At 41.1% G+C, this 17,005-nt stretch overlaps 1 non-coding gene and 2 pseudogenes across 1 annotated transcript; all 3 read left to right on the top strand.

Moving 5' to 3' along the window:
* The first annotated feature begins 1,829 nt into the window (after positions 1-1,829).
* LOC116803134 lies at positions 1,830-3,819 on the top strand. Its single transcript, XR_004363406.1, has one exon. It is a non-coding gene; the product is annotated as a small subunit ribosomal RNA (ribosomal RNA).
* A 687-nt stretch (positions 3,820-4,506) lies between these two features.
* On the top strand, positions 4,507-4,684 carry LOC116803132 (annotated as a pseudogene).
* Positions 4,685-5,077: 393 nt separating this feature from the next.
* LOC116803133 lies at positions 5,078-14,434 on the top strand (annotated as a pseudogene).
* The last annotated feature ends 2,571 nt before the right edge of the window (positions 14,435-17,005 follow it).

The raw sequence follows: 17,005 nt of genomic DNA, 5'->3' as shown, positions 1-17,005 counted from the left end.
TCATATTGTTCAAAACTTATGTATTCATATGATTTGGCAATTATATGATTAAATTAAATAATATACATATGAAAATGGGTTAATTATTATATGTATATGGGAAAAAATGCTGAGATATTCCCATATTCTCTTAGTATTATAGAGAAAAGCCATTTAAGTGAGAGGTATAGTAGTGTAAACGACCGAATTACGACAGAGGGTTCAAAAACTACTATAGTAGGCAGTGGTTGCCGACCTCTCATATTGTTCAAAACTTATGTATTCATATGATTTTGGCAATTGTATGAGTAAATTAAATAATATACATATGAAAATGATTAATTATTATATGTATAAGGGAAAAAATGCTGAAATATTCCCACATTCTCTTAGTATTATAGAGAAAATCCATTATAGTGAGAGGGTATAGTAGTGTAAACGACCGGAATTACGACAGAGGGTTCAAAAACTACTATAGGTAGGCAGTGGTTGCCGACCTCTCATATTGTTCAAAACTTATGTATTCATATGATTTTGGCAATTATATGATTAAATTAAATAATATACATATGAAAATGGTTAATTATTATATGTATATGGGAAAAAATGCTGAGATATTCCCATATTCTCTTAGTATTATAGAGAAAAGCCATTATAGTGAGAGGGTATAGTAGTGTAACGACCGGAATTACGACAGAGGGTTCAAAAACTACTATAGTAGGCAGTGGTTGCCGACCTCTCATATTGTTCAAAACTTATGTATTCATATGAATTTGGCAATTATATGAGTAAATTAAATAATAAACATATAAAAATTAATATTTATTATATGTATAAAAAAAAAAATAATCATATTATATATGAATAATGGAAAAAAAATGAAATGTTCCTATAATCTCTGAATATATAAGAGAATAGACCGTATGTTGGGTGGCAAACGGAATTGAAAATACCCGCTTTGAGGACAGCGGGTTCAAAAACTACTATAGGTAGGCAGTGGTTGCCGACCTCCCGCATTATTCGAAATATTTATTTCGGATTATGTTTATATTGGTTACATAAAATAAAGTATATTATTATCCGTACAAATTTGTTTCTCAGTTCTATAGAACACGGGACTTGGCTCCGCGGATAATAGGAATATACGCTTTTTAGATAATATCGTTGAAACAAAAGTCAAGTTTCTATTATATATAGAATAACAAATCGTTTCCATATATTATCGTTAATTTTTGGAGGCAGGCAAATATTAATTTATTACCTGCCGTATAGTTGGATTATTATATCGTTACGGTATAATACAAATATGGATTCTTATGAAAGAAATATAAAATTATATATTAAATGTGGAAATATTATCATATGCGCTTGGTTTTATGTTATATATTACCAGAGAGATATATGAAAAGAGATAAATTTTAAATTTATCTTCAAAATGCAAATGATTTAACTTAATATTTATATTGGTTAAACAAAAATTGTACATGTGTGGATACAATAATTATGTATGTTGGAAATAAAATGATATTTTATAATGAAATATGTATATATAAAAAGATAAAATTATAGAAACATATATATTACAATAATTATATGAAATTCTTGTTATATTGGTAAAACAAGTATAAATTAAAAATGAAAATATGGATTACGAATGCTATATAAAAATGGCCGTAATCGAATAGATTTTTACTTATATTTATATATTTAAAATTTTACCCAAAGGCGAAATATTGAATTTATTCAATATAATAAAAATCATGGAATTATATAAAGTGAAAAATCTATATATCTATTATATTGCTTATTTCGATTCAAAAAATATGAATGGAATATGAAGGAAAAACATTATTCTGGTTGATCCTGCCAGTAGTTATATGCTTGTCTCAAAGATTAAGCCATGCATGTCTAAGTACACACGAATTAAAGTGAAACCGCAAAAGGCTCATTATATCAGTTATGGTTCCTTAGATCGTTAACAGTTACTTGGATAACTGTGGTAATTCTAGAGCTAATACATGCAATTAAAACATGAACCTTATGGGACATGTGCTTTTATTAGGCTAAAACCAAGCGATCGCAAGATCGTTATATTGGTTGAACTCTAGATAACATGCAGATCGTATGGTCTTGTACCGACGACAGATCTTTCAAATGTCTGCCCTATCAACTTTTGATGGTAGTATCTAGGACTACCATGGTTGCAACGGGTAACGGGGAATCAGGGTTCGATTCCGGAGAGGGAGCCTGAGAAACGGCTACCACATCTAAGGAAGGCAGCAGGCGCGTAAATTACCCACTCCCAGCTCGGGGAGGTAGTGACGAAAAATAACAATACAGGACTCATATCCGAGGCCCTGTAATTGGAATGAGTACACTTTAAATCCTTTAACAAGGACCAATTGGAGGGCAAGTCTGGTGCCAGCAGCCGCGGTAATTCCAGCTCCAATAGCGTATATTAAAGTTGTTGCGGTTAAAACGTTCGTAGTTGAACTTGTGCTTCATACGGGTAGTACAACTTACAATTGTGGTTAGTACTATACCTTTATGTATGTAAGCGTATTACCGGTGGAGTTCTTATATGTGATTAAATACTTGTATTTTTTCATATGTTCCTCCTATTTAAAAACCTGCACTAGTGCTCTTAAACGAGTGTTATTGTGGGCCGGTACTATTACTTTGAACAAATTAGAGTGCTTAAAGCAGGCTTCAAATGCCTGAATATTCTGTGCATGGGATAATGAAATAAGACCTCTGTTCTGCTTTCATTGGTTTTCAGATCAAGAGGTAATGATTAATAGAAGCAGTTTGGGGCATTAGTATTACGACGCGAGAGGTGAAATTCTTGGACCGTCGTAAGACTAACTTAAGCGAAAGCATTTGCCAAAGATGTTTTCATTAATCAAGAACGAAAGTTAGAGGTTCGAAGGCGATCAGATACCGCCCTAGTTCTAACCATAAACGATGCCAGCTAGCAATTGGGTGTAGCTACTTTTATGGCTCTCTCAGTCGCTTCCGGGAAACCAAGCTTTTGGGCTCCGGGGAAGTATGGTTGCAAAGCTGAAACTTAAAGGAATTGACGGAAGGGCACCACCAGGAGTGGAGCCTGCGGCTTAATTTGACTCAACACGGGAAAACTTACCAGGTCCGAACATAAGTGTGTAAGACAGATTGATAGCTCTTTCTCGAATCTATGGGTGGTGGTGCATGGCCGTTCTTAGTTCGTGGAGTGATTTGTCTGGTTAATTCCGATAACGAACGAGACTCAAATATATTAAATAGATATCTTCAGGATTATGGTGCTGAAGCTTATGTAGCCTTCATTCATGGTGGCAGTAAAATGTTTATTGTGTTTGAATGTGTTTATGTAAGTGGAGCCGTACCTGTTGGTTTGTCCCATTATAAGGACACTAGCTTCTTAAATGGACAAATTGCGTCTAGCAATAATGAGATTGAGCAATAACAGGTCTGTGATGCCCTTAGATGTCCTGGGCTGCACGCGCGCTACAATGAAAGTATCAACGTGTATTTCCTAGACCGAGAGGTCCGGGTAAACCGCTGAACCACTTTCATGCTTGGGATTGTGAACTGAAACTGTTCACATGAACTTGGAATTCCCAGTAAGTGTGAGTCATTAACTCGCATTGATTACGTCCCTGCCCTTTGTACACACCGCCCGTCGCTACTACCGATTGAATTATTTAGTGAGGTCTCCGGACGTGATCACTGTGACGCCTTGCGTGTTACGGTTGTTTCGCAAAAGTTGACCGAACTTGATTATTTAGAGGAAGTAAAAGTCGTAACAAGGTTTCCGTAGGTGAACCTGCGGAAGGATCATTATTGTATAATATCCTTATCGTTAATAAATATTTGTTATAATACAAATAAATACAATTTACCAAAATAAAAATATTACAAAATGATTCCACGGAATCAAAAGTTAAAGTCAAAATAAAATGAAGATGGCTTTTATTTTATATGTGGGGCTTGGCAACCTCATAAAAAGACTTTAACATTATTAATGTTGCTGTGCGTATTTGTGGCAGTACTTACTACAACAACGGCGTTTCCTATAAAAACAAATTCTCGAAAATGGAAATCGAAGAAACTAAACTAAATTCGAAAGTAGAAGTCGAATTAAAATAAAAATAATTTTGAATGTGTGGTAATCAAAATAAGTGTGTGTGTATATGGACCATAATATACACGCGTTGCGAATATGTATTGTTCATCTATGTTATGAGCATACGTTGGCTAATGCAACAACCTAAAATATACAATGTTTGTACCTGTCATCCATCAGGTTAATGTTTTATATAAATTTTGCAGTATGTGTCACCCAAAATAGCAAACCATAACCAGATTATTATGATACATAATGCTTATATGAAACTAAGACATTTCGCAACATTTATTTTAGGTATAAAAATAAATTTATTGAAGGAATTGATATATGCCAGTAAAATGGTGTATTTTTAATTTCTTTCAATAAAAACAATATTGACATTATATAAAATTGAATTATAAAACTCTAAGCGGTGGATCACTCGGCTCATGGGTCGATGAAGAACGCAGCAAACTGTGCGTCATCGTGTGAACTGCAGGACACATGAACATCGACATTTGAACGCATATCGCAGTCCATGCTGTTATGTACTTTAATTAATTTTATAGTGCTGCTTGGACTACATATGGTTGAGGGTTGTAAGACTATGCTAATTAAGTTGTTTATAAATTTTTATAAGCATATGGTATATTATTGGATTAAATAATGATTTTATTCATAATATTAAAAAAGAAATGAAAAACATTATCTCACATTTGAATGTGAAAAACGAAGAGAAATATTTTCTTTTTCAATCAAATAATACTGAGAAATGTCTAGCATAAAAAATTGAAATATTTTTCATCTAGAATTGTCTCTTATTAATGATTCGGAAAAAGAAAAATCTTGGTTTTGTTATTATTCTTCGTTGGTTCGTTAAATGGATAAAAATGACTTTGCTTACAAGAACTATTGGAACTATTTATAACGAATTTAATTGATTGTTTTATCATTTATATATAAAGAATTTATGGCAAAATATAGTTATATATACAACCTCAACTCATATGGGACTACCCCCTGAATTTAAGCATATTAATTAGGGGAGGAAAAGAAACTAACAAGGATTTTCTTAGTAGCGGCGAGCGAAAAGAAAACAGTTCAGCACTAAGTCACTTTGTCTATATGGCAAATGTGAGATGCAGTGTATGGAGCGTCAATATTCTAGTATGAGAAATTAATGATTTAAGTCCTTCTTAAATGAGGCCATTTACCCATAGAGGGTGCCAGGCCCGTATAACGTTAATGATTGCTAGATGATGTTTCCAAAGAGTCGTGTTGCTTGATAGTGCAGCACTAAGTGGGTGGTAAACTCCATCTAAAACTAAATATAACCATGAGACCGATAGTAAACAAGTACCGTGAGGGAAAGTTGAAAAGAACTCTGAATAGAGAGTTAAACAGTACGTGAAACTGCTTAGAGGTTAAGCCCGATGAACCTGAATATCCGTTATGGAAAATTCATCATTAAAATTGTAATATTTAAATAATATTATTAAGAATAATGTGCATTTTTCCATATAAGGACATTGTAATCTATTAGCATATCCCAAATTTATCATAAAATATAACTTATAGTTTATTCCAATTAAATTGCTTGCATTTTAACACAGAATAAATGTTATTAATTTGATAAAGTGCTGATAGATTTATATTATTACAGAGCGTTAATTTTTCGGAATTATATAATGGCATAATTATCATTGATTTTTGTGTTTATTATATGCTCTTGTATGATTAACAATGCGAAAGATTCAGGATACCTTCGGGACCCGTCTTGAAACACGGACCAAGGAGTCTAACATATGTGCAAGTTATTGGGATGTAAACCTAATAGCGTAATTAACTTGACTAATAATGGATTAGTTTTTTAGCTATTTATAGCTAATTAACACAATCCCGGGGCGTTCTATATAGTTATGTATAATGTATATTTATATTATTTATGCCTCTAACTGGAACGTACCTTGAGCATATATGCTGTGACCCGAAAGATGGTGAACTATACTTGATCAGGTTGAAGTCAGGGGAAACCCTGATGGAAGACCGAAACAGTTCTGACGTGCAAATCGATTGTCAGAATTGAGTATAGGGGCGAAAGACCAATCGAACCATCTAGTAGCTGGTTCCTTCCGAAGTTTCCCTCAGGATAGCTGGTGCATTTTAATATTATATAAAATAATCTTATCTGGTAAAGCGAATGATTAGAGGCCTTAGGGTCGAAACGATCTTAACCTATTCTCAAACTTTAAATGGGTAAGAACCTTAACTTTCTTGATATGAAGTTCAAGGTTATGATATAATGTGCCCAGTGGGCCACTTTTGGTAAGCAGAACTGGCGCTGTGGATGAACCAAACGTAATGTTACGGTGCCCAAATTAACAACTCATGCAGATACCATGAAAGGCGTTGGTTGCTTAAAACAGCAGGACGGTGATCATGGAAGTCGAAATCCGCTAAGGAGTGTGTAACAACTCACCTGCCGAAGCAACTAGCCCTTAAAATGGATGGCGCTTAAGTTGTATACCTATACATTACCGCTAAAGTAGATGATTATATTACTTGTGATATAAATTTTGAAACTTTAGTGAGTAGGAAGGTACAATGGTATGCGTAGAAGTGTTTGGCGTAAGCCTGCATGGAGCTGCCATTGGTACAGATCTTGGTGGTAGTAGCAAATAATCGAATGAGACCTTGGAGGACTGAAGTGGAGAAGGGTTTCGTGTGAACAGTGGTTGATCACGAGTTAGTCGGTCCTAAGTTCAAGGCGAAAGCCGAAAATTTTCAAGTAAAACAAAAATGCCTAACTATATAAACAAAGCGAATATAATACACTTGAATAATTTTGAACGAAAGGGAATACGGTTCCAATTCCGTAACCTGTTGAGTATCCGTTTGTTATTAAATATGGGCCTCGTGCTCATCCTGGCAACAGGAACGACCATAAAGAAGCCGTCGAGAGATATCGGAAGAGTTTCTTTTCTGTTTTATAGCCGTACTACCATGGAAGTCTTTCGCAGAGAGATATGGTAGATGGGCTAGAAGAGCATGACATATACTGTTGTGTCGATATTTTCTCCTCGGACCTTGAAAATTTATGGTGGGGACACGCAAACTTCTCAACAGGCCGTACCAATATCCGCAGCTGGTCTCCAAGGTGAAGAGTCTCTAGTCGATAGAATAATGTAGGTAAGGGAAGTCGGCAAATTAGATCCGTAACTTCGGGATAAGGATTGGCTCTGAAGATTGAGATAGTCGGGCTTGATTGGGAAACAATAACATGGTTTATGTGCTCGTTCTGGGTAAATAGAGTTTCTAGCATTTATGTTAGTTACTTGTTCCCCGGATAGTTTAGTTACGTAGCCAATTGTGGAACTTTCTTGCTAAAATTTTAAGAATACTATTTGGGTTAAACCAATTAGTTCTTATCAATTATAACGATTATCAATTAACAATCAATTCAGAACTGGCACGGACTTGGGGAATCCGACTGTCTAATTAAAACAAAGCATTGTGATGGCCCTAGCGGGTGTTGACACAATGTGATTTCTGCCCAGTGCTCTGAATGTCAAAGTGAAGAAATTCAAGTAAGCGCGGGTCAACGGCGGGAGTAACTATGACTCTCTTAAGGTAGCCAAATGCCTCGTCATCTAATTAGTGACGCGCATGAATGGATTAACGACGGACGTGTTTTCGTTGCGCTCGTGTACAGATTGCGAAGAACTTGGTTTTCCGTGTTTGGAAAGTAATAAAATCGGTGAATTAGTGCTCCGCGAAAGTCGTGTGCTAATTTTCGTGTGTTATAAACAAGCGGTTTGGAAGTAATTAACAATTAATTGTTGGGAATTTTCCACTTAGCACGTGCTGAAGGCGAACTTACGAGTAAGTTTTTCGAGTAAGCTTTTTGATCAGCTGTCACAAAGCTTATTGGTGGGAGTCACTGCTAAGGTTTGTGTCTAGGGAGAGTTTTAGTGCTACCAGACTCTACCGATAGGTGGAGCTCGAGTTCCAGAGCAACTACCTTTTGTCAGCGAGTAAACGAGCATACGGTTGCTGGCGTCGACGGTAGGTGGAGCCACCATCGTATTTATGCCGATGGAGAGCGACAGCAGCGCGAGTGCCTTGAGCGGAAGTAGTGCCTCGATGAAGTCCAGACGAGGCAGGCGCAGAAGCCATCTGGCATCTAAGAGCTCGGCGCCAACGCAGGCGAAATTGGTTGCCCTGGCATCGAATGGAGTGCCAGAACCCGTTGGGTACTGGAGGAGCCGTTTTCGTCGCTGGAGGACGCCCGGGCGGCTACGGAGAACGCTGCCATTGATGCTGCCCCCCCCCACGCTGCTGCCACCGCTGCTGATCCTACTGCTGCCCCTGCTGCCGACCACACTGCTGCCTCCGCCGTTTTCACTGCTGCTAAAATTGTTGCCACCACTGCCACTGCCGCCACCGCTGCCGCCCGTGCTGGGCAAGCAGCCATGATGGCAGAGCTGTCGGCCACACAGCGCATGGTGAGAAGCAGCTTCCGCAGACTAGGAGAAGTGGACACGGAAGAGCTCTCATATGCTATCAGCCGCTACGATGAGCTGGTGTTGGCGCTAATGCTCCGGTGCGGAGAGCTGGAGACGCGGCTTGCTATGCCGCCACCGCCGCCGCCGTCGTTGAATCTGTTGAAAAATACGGCCGCCAATGCTCCCCAGATGCAGCAGGTTGCACCCATCGCTGCCCCGCGGACTACCAAGGTCCGCGAGACGTGGTCAGCGGTGGTGAAGTGCGACGACCCTGCGCTATCGGGGAAAGACATAGCGGAAAAGGTGCGAACGATGGTTGCACCCTCTCTCGGAGTCAGAGTACACGAGGTCCGTGAGCTCCGTCGAGGTGGTGGTGCGATCATTCGCACTCCTTCGGTGGGAGAGCTGCAGAAGGTGGTCGCTTCAAAAAGATTCGCCGAGGTTGGCCTAAATGTGGCACGGAATGCGGCCGAGAAGCCGAAGGTCGTCGTATATGACGTCGACACAGCTATCGGCCCTGAGGAGTTTATGAAGGAGCTCCACGAAAACAACTTCGACAGCGAAATGAATCTGGCCCAGTTTAAGAAGTCAGTGCACCTGGTGACCAAGGCGTGGTCGGTAGCTGACGGCGCCACAGTAAATGTGACGCTGGAGGTTGACGACCGGGCGATGGCGAAGCTTGATGTAGGTCGTGTCTACATCAAGTGGTTCTCATTCCGATGCCGGTCACAGGTCCGCACATACGCCTGCCACAGATGTGTGGGTTTCGACCACAAGGTCAGCGAATGCCGGCAGAAGGATAGTGTCTGTCGCCAGTGCGGGCAACAAGGCCACACTGCGGCAAAGTGCCAAAACCCGGTGGACTGCCGGAACTGCCGCCACAGAGGGCAACCCTCGGGCATTACATGCTCTCGAGCGTTTGCCCGATATACGGGGCGTTGCTGGCGAGGGTGCAAGCTAGACACTAATGTTTAGCTTCATCCAAGCGAACTGTGGCCGAGGCCGAGCTGCGACCATCGAGCTCGGAGTCCGACTCAGGAGATCGGAGTCTATGTTCGCGCTGGTGCAGGAGCCGTATCTCGGCGGGGACGGAATGGATGTGCTGCCTGAAGGAATGAGAATTTTCATCGATCGGCGAGGGAAGGCAGCCATCCTAGTGGATCACCAGGAAGCCATCTGTATGCCAGTGGAGACCCTCACCACAGATTATGGCGTATGTCTGGTCGTGAAAGGGAGTTTTGGCTCAATCTTCCTTTGCGCCGCATACTGCCAGTATGATGCACCTCTGGAACCGTACATCCGGTACATGGATGCGGTCCTGCTGCAGGCCAGCAGAACCCCCGCAATCCTGGGCCTCGACGCGAATGCAGTGTCCCCCATGTGGCTTAGCAAACTCTCTCGTCATGCCGAGGGGCAAGCTAACTACAGACGGGGTGAGCTGCTGTCAGAGTGGATGCTGGAGGCAAGAGTCGCCGCCCTAAACCAGTCAACAGAGGTGTACACGTTCGATAATTACAGAGCTACAAGCGATATCGACGTGACAATCGTCAATGAGGCAGCATCTATGTGGGCCACATATGAGTGGAGAGTGGACGAGTGGGAATTGAGTGACCACAACATCATTACTGTTGTGGCCGAACCAACTACCGCGCGCGCAGTGAGAGCATAGCTCCTGTGCCGTCCTGGAACTTCTCCAATGCACGTTGGCGATTGTTCAAGGAGGAAATGGTGAGTAGAGCAGCCGAACTTCCGGAAAACTTCTCAGAGTCGCCGTTGGACCAGCAAGTTTCGACCCTGCGCAGTATAGTACATAATGTATGTGATATTGCGCTGGGAAGAAAGTCCATCCGATTGCCCAGCAGGAGAGCACGTTGGTGGACTGCCGACCTCTGTGATGCAAGGCGCGAAGTCCGGAGACTTCGTCGCCTACTTCAAAATGGAAGGCGTCATGATGATGATGCCGCAATAGAGCGTGTATTGGTCGACCTGAGGCGGGCCTCAGCCAACTACAAGAAGCTCATTTGGAGGGCGAAAATGGATGAGTGGAAACGCTTCGTGGGAGATCATGCCGACGACCCATGGGGGCGCGTCTATAAGATTTGCCGAGGCCGCAGGAAGTGCACGGAGATTGGGTGCCTCCGCGTGAATGGCGAGATGATCACCGATTGGGGTGACTGTGCACGAGTGCTCCTCCGCAATTTCTTCCCAGTTGCGGAGTCCGAAGCACCGACTGCCATCGCGGAGGAAGTCCCACCGGCCCTCGAAGTATTCGAGGTTGATGCATGTGTTGCCCGGTTGAAGAGCAGGCGCTCTCCCGGCTTGGACGGCATTAATGGCACTATCTGCAAGGCAGTCTGGCGCGCCATACCCGAGCACCTTGCATCGTTGTTTTCCCGATGCATCCGATTAGGATACTTTCCCGCTGAGTGGAAGTGCCCACGAGTTGTCTCGCTGCTCAAAGGGCCAGATAAGGACAAATGTGAGCCCTCCTCATATAGAGGAATATGCTTGCTACCAGTCTTTGGTAAGGTGCTCGAGGCCATCATGGTGAATCGTGTGAGAGAAGTTCTTCCGGAAGGCTGCAGATGGCAATTTGGATTTCGCCAAGGACGATGTGTGGAGGATGCTTGGAGGCACGTGAAGAGCAGTGTTTGTGCCAGCCCGGCGCAATACGTGCTCGGCACATTCGTGGACTTCAAAGGAGCATTCGACAACGTCGAATGGAGTGCTGCACTCCGCCGACTAGCCGACTTGGGATGCCGGGAGATGGGCTTGTGGCAGAGCTTTTTCTCCGGCCGAAGAGCAGTGATCCGAAGCAGTTCCGGTACTGTGGATGTACCGGTAACTAGAGGCTGCCCGCAGGGGTCAATCAGTGGCCCATTTATCTGGGACATACTGATGGATGTACTGCTTCAGCGTCTCCAGCCGTATTGCCAGCTGAGTGCATACGCGGATGACTTGCTGCTTCTCGTCGAGGGAAATTCCCGAGCTGAGCTAGAGGAAAAAGGTGCAGAGCTGATGTCCATCGTAGAAGCGTGGGGAGCGGAAGTTGGCGTTACCGTCTCGACCAGCAAGACGGTAATAATGCTGCTGAAAGGTGCCTTGAGACGTGCGCCTACGGTGAGGTTTGCTGGAGCGAACCTTCCGTATGTGCGTAGCTGTCGGTACCTTGGCATCACGGTCAGTGAAGGAATGAAATTCCTCACGCACATAGCTTCGCTTCGCCAGCGGATGACCGGAGTCGTTGGAGCATTGGCGCGTGTGCTTCGAGCCGACTGGGGCTTCAGTCCTCGAGCCAGGCGGACCATATATGACGGACTCATGGCACCTTGTGTGCTGTTTGGTGCCCCGGTATGGTATGACACCGCCGAACAGGTAGCCGCCCGGAGACGACTAGCCTCCTGCCAGAGGCTAATCCTGCTTGGATGCCTTTCGGTATGCCGAACAGTGTCCACAGTGGCACTGCAGGTACTTGGCGGAGCTCCCCCGCTTGACTTGGCTGCTAAGTTTTTAGCGGTCAAGTACAAGCTGAAGCGTGGATACCCGCTGGAGGAGAACGACTGGCTATACGGCGAGGACACTACGTGTCTAAGCTGGAAGCAGAGGAAGACTCGCCTAGAGGAGTGCTTGCTGCAGAATTGGCAAAACAGATGGGATGACGACAGCGAACCAGGACGGGTGACGCACAAGTTCATCCCATACGTCACTCTCGCCTATCGAGATCCAAGCTTTGGATTCTCGATGAGGACGTCTTTCCTGCTGACAGGTCACGGGTCGTTTAACGCATTTTGCAAGGGAGAGCCCTCAGCGATACCACTGCTTGCGCTTGTGGTGATCCATATGAGGACTGGATGCACATATTGTGCGCTTGTCCTCTATATGCAGATTTGCGAAACCTCGATGGACTTGGAGTGCAGCGCCTTGGCGAAAACTGGACCTTCAATAGAATCCTGGAAGATCAGCAGAGGATTCAACGGCTGGCAGCGTTTGCGGACGAGGTGTTCCGTAGGAGGAGGGGTATTTAGCCCAAAACTTCGCCGTGTGGTTAGCGGGCGAGAATACTTCCACAGCCCGCTATTGCTTGTCGTAAGAGGCGACTAATATAGCGACTGGTTCCTCTAACCATGCTTGTCGGAGCAAAAGGAGGAGGCCCACCGAGCCTCTCTTTCGGTACCACGGGTTGTGCTGCTCCAAGACAGCACATTGAGGTAGGCCCCCTGGTGGGAGTATCGTGGTGGCTGTGGTTGATACCCATATCGCGGGTAGAGCCTTCGTGTTCGACGTTTGAGTTACGGTGCTAGTTGCGCAAAACTCGGGTGCTGTGACCCAGAGATCAGTAGAGATTTTAGGTAGATCTCGCTCCTCAGCAAGGGGGAGTGCTTGCCCGGCAAGCAAGTACTCGAATTGCTACCGGGGTGGTCGCTATGTACATAGCTATAGCTTCCAGTCCGGGACGTTTGTCTGGCGTATCCAGACTCATGCACCATGTTGATACATGCACCACTTGTGGGTGTTCAGGGTGTCGTGGTTGTAATCCCTTCAGTGTGGAACACGCCACGTAAAACAAGTTCGGAGAGGTCCGAAAGTCACTGTCCCTATCTACTATCTAGCGAAACCACAGCCAAGGAACGGGCTTGGAATAATTAGCGGGGAAAGAAGACCCTTTTGAGCTTGACTCTAATCTGGCAGTGTAAGGAGACATAAGAGGTGTAGAATAAGTGGGAGATATTAGACCTCGGTTTGGTATCGTCAATGAAATACCACTACTCTTATTGTTTCCTTACTTACTTGATTAAATGGAACGTGTATCATTTCCTAGCCATTATACGGATATATTTATTATATCTTATGGTATTGGGTTTTGATGCAAGCTTCTTGATCAAAGTATCACGAGTTTGTTATATAATCGCAAACAAATTCTTTAATAAAACGATGCATTTATGTATTTTTGATTTGAAAATTTGGTATAACTCCAATTACTCAGGTATGATCCAATTCAAGGACATTGCCAGGTAGGGAGTTTGACTGGGGCGGTACATCTCTCAAATAATAACGGAGGTGTCCCAAGGCCAGCTCAGTGCGGACAGAAACCACACATAGAGCAAAAGGGCAAATGCTGACTTGATCTCGGTGTTCAGTACACACAGGGACAGCAAAAGCTCGGCCTATCGATCCTTTTGGTTTAAAGAGTTTTTAACAAGAGGTGTCAGAAAAGTTACCATAGGGATAACTGGCTTGTGGCGGCCAAGCGTTCATAGCGACGTCGCTTTTTGATCCTTCGATGTCGGCTCTTCCTATCATTGTGAAGCAAAATTCACCAAGCGTTGGATTGTTCACCCATGCAAGGGAACGTGAGCTGGGTTTAGACCGTCGTGAGACAGGTTAGTTTTACCCTACTAATGACAAAACGTTGTTGCGACAGCATTCCTGCGTAGTACGAGAGGAACCGCAGTACGGACCAATGGCACAATACTTGTTCGAGCGAACAGTGGTATGACGCTACGTCCGTTGGATTATGCCTGAACGCCTCTAAGTCGTATCCGTGCTGGACTGCAATGATAAATAAGGGGCAATTTGCATTGTATGGCTTCTAAACCATTTAAAGTTTATAATTTATTTTATAAACGACAATGGATGTGATGCCAATGTAATTTGTAACATAGTAAATTAGGAGGATCTTCGATCACCTGATGCCGCGCTAGTTACATATAAAAGCATTATTTAATACAATGACAAAGCCTAGAATCAATTGTAAACGACTTTTGTAACAGGCAAGGTGTTGTAAGTGGTTGAGCAGCTGCCATACTGCGATCCACTGAAGCTTATCCTTTGCTTGATGATTCGATAAATAAATGATTTTTTCCTGTAGCCAAACACCTCGTCATCAATTTAGTGACGCATATGATATTTGTCCCTATCATATAATTAATATAAAGACTTTAATGGATTGTGTCAAGTTGCCAAACACCTCGTCATCAATTTAGTGACGCATATGATATTGTCCCTATCATATAATTATATAAAGACTTAATGAATTTTCAAGTGCCAAACACCTCGTCATCAATTAGTACGCATATGATATTGTCCTATCATATAATTTGATATAAAGACTTTAAAGAATTGTATCAAGTTGCCAAACACCTCGTCATCAATTTTAGTGACGCATATGATATTGTCCCTATCATATAATTAATATAAAGACTTTAATGAATTGTGTCAAGTTGCAAACACCTCGTCATCAATTTAGTGACGCATATGATATTGTCCTTATCATATAATTTTTGATATAAAGACTTTAAAGAATTGAATCAAGTTGCCAAACACCTCGTCATCAATTTAGTGACGCATATGATATTGTCCCTATCTATAATAATATAAAGACTTTAATGGAATTGGTGTCAAGTGGCCAAAACACCTCGTCATCAATTTAGTGACGCATATGATATTGTCCTTATCATATAATTTTTGATATAAAGACTTTAAAGAATTGTATCAAGTTGCCAAACACCTCGTCATCAATTTAGTGACGCATATGATATTGTCCCTATCATATAATTAATATAAAGACTTTAATGGATTGTGTCAAGTTGCCAAACACCTCGTCATCAATTTAGTGACGCATATGATATTGTCCTTATCATATAATTTTTGATATAAAGACTTTAAAGAATTGTATCAAGTTGCCAAACACCTCGTCATCAATTTAGTGACGCATATGATATTGTCCCTATCATATAATTAATATACAGACTTTAATGAATTGTGTCAAGTTGCCAAACACCTCGTCATCAATTTAGTGACGCATATGATATTGTCCTATCATATAATTTTAATATAAGACTTAAGAATTGTATCAAGTTGCCAAACACCTCGTCATCAATTTAGTGACGCATATGATATTGTCCCTATCATATAATTAATATAAAGACTTTAATGATTGTTCAAGTTGCCAAACACTCGTCATCAATTTAGTGACGCATATGATATTGTCCTTTATATAATTTTTATATAAAGACTTTAAGAATTGTATCAAGTTGCCAAACACCTCGTCATCAATTTAGTGACGCATATGATATTGTCCTATCATATAATTATATAAGACTTAAGAATTGTGTCAAGTTGCCAAACACCTCGTCATCAATTTAGTGACGCATATGATATTGTCCTATCATATAATTTTAATATAAAGACTTTAATGAATTGTGTCAAGTTGCCAAACACCTCGTCATCACACTACTATATTTGGTTGCGCGACCTCTCATATGTATTCTCTTATGTTTCATAGGATTTTGACAATTATACGAGTAAATTAAATAATATACATATGAAAATGATTAATTATTATATGTATAAGGGAAAAATGATGAAATATTCCATATTATCTTAGTATTATAGAGGAAAGACCGTTGCCGACCTCTGATATTGTTCAAACTTATGTATTTATATGATTTTGGCAATTATATGAGTAAATTAAAAAATATACATATGAAAATGGTTAATTATTATATGTATATGGGAAAAATGCTAAGATATTCCCTATTCTCTTAGTATTATAGAGAAAAGCATTTAAGTGAGAGGGTATAGTAGTGTAAACGACCGGAATTACGACAGAGGGTTCAAAAACTACTATAGTAGGCAGTGGTTGCCGACCTCTCATATTGTTCAAACTTATGTATTCATATGATTTTGGCAATTGTATGAGTAAATTAAATAATATACATATGAAAATGATTAATTATTATATGTATAAGGGAAAAATGCTGAAATATTCCCACATTCTCTTAGTATTATAGAGAAAATCCATTATAGTGAGAGGGTATAGTAGTGTAAACGACCGGAATTACGACAGAGGGTTCAAAACTACTATGGTAGGCAGTGGTTGCGACCTCTCATATTGTTCAAAACTTATGTATTCATATGATTTGGCAATTATATGAGTAAATTAAATAATATACATATGAAATGTTAATTATTATATGTATATGGGAAAGCAAAGATATTCCCATATTCTCTTAGTATTATAGAGAAAAGCCATTTAAGTGAGAGGGTATAGTAGTGTAAACGACCGGAATTACGACAGAGGGTTCAAAACTATATAGGTAGGCAGTGGTTGCCGACTCTCATATTGTTCAAAACTTATGTATTCTATGATTTTGGCATTGTATGTAAATTAATATAATATACATATGAAAATGGTTAATTAATTATATATGGGAAAAATGCAGAGATATTCCATATTCTCTTAGTATTATAGGAAAAGCCATTTAGTGAGAGGGTATAGTAGTGTAAACGACCGGAATTAACAGAGGGTTCAAAAACTACTATAGGTAGGCAGTGGTTGCGACTCTCATATTGTTCAAACTTATGTATTCATATGATTTGGCAATTGATATGAGTAAATTAAATAATAACATAT

Source organism: Drosophila sechellia, unplaced genomic scaffold (genome assembly GCF_004382195.2).
Source record: "Drosophila sechellia strain sech25 unplaced genomic scaffold, ASM438219v1 U_295, whole genome shotgun sequence".
Taxonomy (NCBI): Eukaryota; Metazoa; Arthropoda; class Insecta; order Diptera; family Drosophilidae; genus Drosophila; species Drosophila sechellia.
The sequence above is the reverse complement of the archived record's forward strand: the minus strand, read 5'-3'. Positions and strand labels throughout refer to the sequence as shown.